This window comes from Nansenia antarctica (genome assembly GCF_963989245.1).
Source record: "Nansenia antarctica genome assembly, chromosome: 12".
Lineage (NCBI taxonomy): Eukaryota > Metazoa > Chordata > Actinopteri > Argentiniformes > Microstomatidae > Nansenia > Nansenia antarctica.
The window spans coordinates 15,797,641-15,803,062 of record NC_137682.1 but is presented as its reverse complement, the minus strand read 5'-3'; the positions used below and the strand labels follow the sequence as shown (position 1 = coordinate 15,803,062).

At 40.4% G+C, this 5,422-nt stretch overlaps 1 pseudogene across 1 annotated transcript; it reads right to left on the bottom strand.

Moving 5' to 3' along the window:
• Positions 1-784: 784 nt before the first annotated feature.
• LOC308168920 (tripartite motif-containing protein 16-like protein) lies at positions 785-4,417 on the bottom strand (annotated as a pseudogene). The gene is made up of 6 exons: positions 3,793-4,417; positions 3,096-3,191; positions 2,148-2,381; positions 1,899-2,058; positions 1,648-1,707; positions 785-1,482 (listed from the first exon to the last, which is right to left on the bottom strand). The product of its transcript is annotated as a tripartite motif-containing protein 16-like protein (transcript).
• Positions 4,418-5,422: the final 1,005 nt, after the last annotated feature.

Here is a 5,422-nt window from a genome sequence, read left to right as displayed (position 1 = left end):
AAAGAAGATGGGGAAGATAAATCTCTAATAATTAGGACGAGGAGGTAAAGTTTCACCAAAGATAAGGATCCCCTGACTGATGAGAATATCATCAAATTGGCGCAAATAACCTTGTTCTAGATTTACAATAACCTTGTTCTAGATTTACAATAACCTTGTTCTAGATTTACAATAAACCTTGTTCTAGATTTACAAAAAACCTTGTTCTAGATTTACAAAAAACCTTGTTTTAGATTTACAATAACCTTGTTCTAGATTTACAATAACCTTGTTCTAGATTTACAATAACCTTGTTCTAGATTTACAATAACCTTGTTCTAGATTTACAAAAAACCTTGTTCTAGATTTACAATAACCTTGTTCTAGATTTACAATAACCTTGTTCTAGATTTACAATAAACCTTGTTCTAGATTTACAAAAAACCTTGTTTTAGATTTACAATAACCTTGTTCTAGATTTACAATAACCTTGTTCTAGATTTACAATAACCTTGTTCTAGATTTACAATAACCTTGTTCTAGATTTACAATAACCTTGTTCTAGATTTACAATAACCTTGTTCTAGATTTACAATAACCTTGTTCTAGATTTACAATAACCTTGTTCTAGATTTACAATAAACCTTGTTCTAGATTTACAAAAAACCTTGTTTTAGATTTACAATAACCTTGTTCTAGATTTACAATAACCTTGTTCTAGATTTACAATAACCTTGTTCTAGATTTACAATAACCTTGTTCTAGATTTACAAAAAACCTTGTTCTAGATTTACAATAACCTTGTTCTAGATTTACAATAACCTTGTTCTAGATTTACACAGTTCACAATCTGAGAGCTAGTCGTGTGAGAATCATAGATGAGAGAAATAAATCTCTCAGGACAAAATGACAGAATGTATTTGATTTGTACAGAATAGTAGGACAATATAAAGCAAGACTGCATGGGGATCCCCTAGAAAAGTTAACACAGCTCAGCCTCATTCCCATAGCCACAAAGCACAAACCCAGGATAGAGGGCCTGAGTGAATGTGGTCTGGACTCTGTGGAGAAGGGTCATTGTGTCAGAGACATTGTAGAATGACAGAATACCTGCCCTGTGATCCAGGTACACTCCAACTCTGGAGCACAGAGACCCTGAGACTTTCGTCTTAACACCATTGTGTCTTAACCAATATTCACCATTGGAGTACCCTAAACACCAGGATCTTTCATTGTATCCAAAACCAGTCTCATTATTGTATCCTGTTTTGCTGATATCTTTATATGATACTGCTATATAGACTGACTGTCCAGTCCACTCAACCTCCCAATAACAGTGTCCAGACAGACCGTCTTGGCAGAGCACCTGACACAAGCCAGTGAATCTCTCCGGATGGTCTGGATATGGCTGGACTTCACGTGTGAAAGTCACTTTTCTTTTCTTCTTAGACAGACACAGGAATTTGTTTGCTGTGTCTGGGTCTAGTGTCAGCTGGTGCCAATCTGGGAGAAGAGCAGACCAAATCAGAAACAAAAAAGGTCACAGTCAGATCTACCCTGTCTTTGATTAAGCACATCTTCTCTTATAGCTCTTTAATTCAATCACAGGGGTTGTGGAGAGTATCAATGCAGAAATACGGTAAGCTTCCTCAGGATAAAGAAACTCACATTGTAAGAACCAAGTTCTGGTCTTGGGCTCTGGTGGCAATAAAACACCCACTGCATGGACTGCAAAAAACAAAAACACATTGACAGAAGAGAGAAGTGTGAGCCAGGGGGTAGCTGTCTTATTCCCAGAGGGCCTGTGTGGGTGCAGGCTCTTGTTCGAACCAAGCAGTAACTTAACTGACCTGACAAATCAACTAATCATACTTTTCGATAATATGTGTAAAGTGTATCGTATAACGTGACAATGTTACCTGTTGCGGAGATCTCGGGTAATTCACCCTTAAGGATGTCCTCCAGTTTCACGCTCAGCTTAGACACAGCCACACTCAACTCTCCAAAGTGCTGCAGTGGACTGATAAGAATGCTGGGAAGGTCTGGAGACACACTGGGACTGGAGAGAGATTGATAACTCTGAAGAGAGATAGAGAGAGGGAGAGAGAGAGAGATTTAGAAAAATATTGAAGGAATTATGTTTTATTATAATGGGTCAGTGTAGTTACCTGGAGGAAATGGATGTGATCCTCTGTGTCTAAAAGCTGCTCCTGCTCAGCATGTCTCCTTCTCAGCTCAGCGATCTCCTGCTCCAATTGTTCCAGAAGTCCTTCAGCCTGACTCACTGCTGCCTCCTGCTGGGCTCTGATCAGCTCCTTTATCTCAGAGTGCCTTCTCTCAATAGAGCGGATCAGCTCAGTAAAGATCCTCTCACTGTCCTCCACTGCTGTGTCTGCAAAGTGCTATTAGGACACACAAACACACACACGCACAGCTCCAAGTTAGGGCCCCAGCATGTAGTTTTGCATGTTGGCCACATTGAAAATATGAAAACGTGCATATTATGCTATGTTTTCTTCTAATAGTACCAAACGTATCCAAACACATGTAACAGGCACATAAAGGCCAATGTCCTACCCGACACCACATGTTGGATTAATACAGCACTCTTCACTGAACATTCTTCATCCAGTAATGGCTAATTAGCACTACTAAATCAGGTGTAGTGCTGAGGCACAAACATGTACATTTCAAGCCTGCAAACTGTGACACTTTAAATAACGTGAAACAATACTATTGTGCAATATGACAACCCTAGTCGTCTATCTGTACAGTATAGTACAGTGGACTGTGTACATAGCCTTTATTTATGTAAACCAGCTCCTTCCCTTCTTGTGATTTTTTTTTTTAAAGTGTTTTTTTTTCTTCCCTTTCCTAACACCAGGGGAGCCATCCCTCCTAAATTTCGTTGTTTGGTACCTGTACTGTAGCAATGACAATAAAGTCCATTCATTCATTCACTACTACAAAGCTACAAATCTACATACTGTACTGGACCTTGAAGCAATCGGCTCCTTCTCTTCCCAGTGGCCACTCCCACTGTCTGAATGGACGTGAGCAGTGAAGTCACTGGAGGAGCACAGTGAAATGGTATATCTCCTTTGGTAAATACTCACTTTGAAAGACTCCACAGCCTGTTGGAGCTCCTTCAGTTCCTTGTCTTTCTCTTGGACTCTCTGCTGGATGTCCTGCTGACTTATTCCAAGATACGTCTGTAGACGACAAACACACTTTACAATTACCTGGTGTGGGTGACCTTTTTGATAATTTACAGTAAATCTCATATAAACATTTCTACAGTATATTCAAAATGTGCTAATAAATTGTTAATTGTTTCTATGACTTCAGCTTTTAAGAAACAATCCACCATCTATATCTATATTTTTATGCAAATACTGGTTTCATAAATTCACAACTGTCATGTGCTGAAAAGGAACAACATATATCTATCCTTTTTATTGATGGAATATTGGTTTTGCATGGATGGAATATTAACTTTGCAATGCTTTTAAGGAATGTCATTATTGGGGAATCAAATGAGAGCCTGCAGAGGAAATTGTTCATGGTCCTACTGCTTGTGAAAACCGTTTAGCAGGATATTGTTTGGGGAAGTCTCACAGTAAAATCCTGCAAACTATCATTAGTGCTGCTATAATAAGAGCAACATTTCAAGTCTCCATAAACATAAACCCATTTGACTTTAGACTAAGTGGTGAAATACATTGGTTATAAACACCGATTTGTTCTCAAATTGAGGTTTATGCAGACTTCAGTTCCACAATTATTAGTCACAAATATAGCTCTGATTCTTACCTGTTTCTCAGTCCATTCTGCAGCAGTTGAGACTGTATCATGGCCTTTATGCTCAGTCATGGAACACAGATGACAGATACATTGCTGATCAGTACGGCAGAAAACCTCCAGCAGTTTGTTATGACGAGAGCAGATCTTCTCCTGCAGTTGTGCGGAGGCCTTCAACAGCGTGTGCTTTTTAAAGGCAGGAGATTTGTAGCGAGGCTGGAGGTGAGTCTCACAGAAAGAGGCCAGACACACCAGACAGGACATGAGAGCTTTCTGTTTTCTTTCAGTGCAGAAATCACAGGCCACATCTTCAGGTCCAGCATAGCTCAGAGGAAGGGCTGGGGCTGGGGCTGGAACAGGGGCAGAGGAAATAGTGTGGTGTTGTGTCTCCTTCAGTTTCTCCACCACTTCAGCCAGCATGTTATTTTTCCTAAGTAAGAGCAGGCCTTGGTGTGAAGGTCTGCCTGCACTGGGGGCAGCTGTAGACGCCCTCCAGACCATCCCGATCCCAGAAGGCCTGAATACAGCTGGTACAGTAACTGTGTCCACAGGGGATAGTGACTGGCTCCTTCAGTATGTCCATACAGATGGGACACCAGAACTGGTCCTGGTCCAGAAGAACTCCCTGCTGAGCCATTTTACTGTACTGTTTACTTCACTTGGGAGAGAACACAGAGACAGAGAGAACAGTTTAGATTTCTCTGAAGGGGTGAATCATTTCCTGTTTTTTTTCTGATGCACTGGGTGTTGTTAAAGGTAAAGGTCTACAGGTGGTGAAAGGTCTAAATGTAGCCGGTGTAGGCTGACACACTGGATCTCTGCGTTGTGTTAACAATTGAGATGGACAACTTCTTGCCGGACAGTAGAGGGGTTTATTCTGTTGCATACACACACCTGTTGCACACAGAAATAGAATGAGCATTCACAGCATACACTGGCTCTCACGACACACCTCTCCTCATCATGGCTCATTGCCGTCTCCAGATAATTATAATTATCCCAAACAATAAAACAAAAATTACTATTGTAAAAATAGTTACAGTACAATAAGATGTGGTCACACAGTAGTTACAGTACAATAAGCTGTGGTCACACAGTAGTTAAAATACAGAATCTACCCCTCTCCCCCCAGGCAATATTTCACAAGCAAGAAAATGAACATGTGACTAAAATCAGAAACATCACATAGGCTACATACAAATAAAAAGGAATTAAACATACAATGACCAAGAGCACACATACCTGTTGCACACAGAAATAGAATGAGCATTCACAGCATACACTGGCTCTCACGACACACCTTCAAGAAGGAATGAACAGCAGTGATTGTGTGAGAGACCACTCGTGCGCACATGGCTAACTGGCTAGCTTAAGCTGAACTAGCACATTGTTGTAAAGTTCAACAAAAAAAACATCCTCGCTGTGAAATGCACATTATAATACTAACCAAAAGCATAGATAACTTGTACAACAGGCATGTAACTTTGTCCTATGTTTATACCCTGTTTTAACCGAGTTTTAACATGCTAGCTCACGGGAGCTCTATCAATGCTCACCTCTCCTCATCATGGCTCATTGCCGTCTGAAGAGAATTACCGCGAAGCATAACGGAACAGGAAATGAAAGTAAAGGTGTCAAAGGT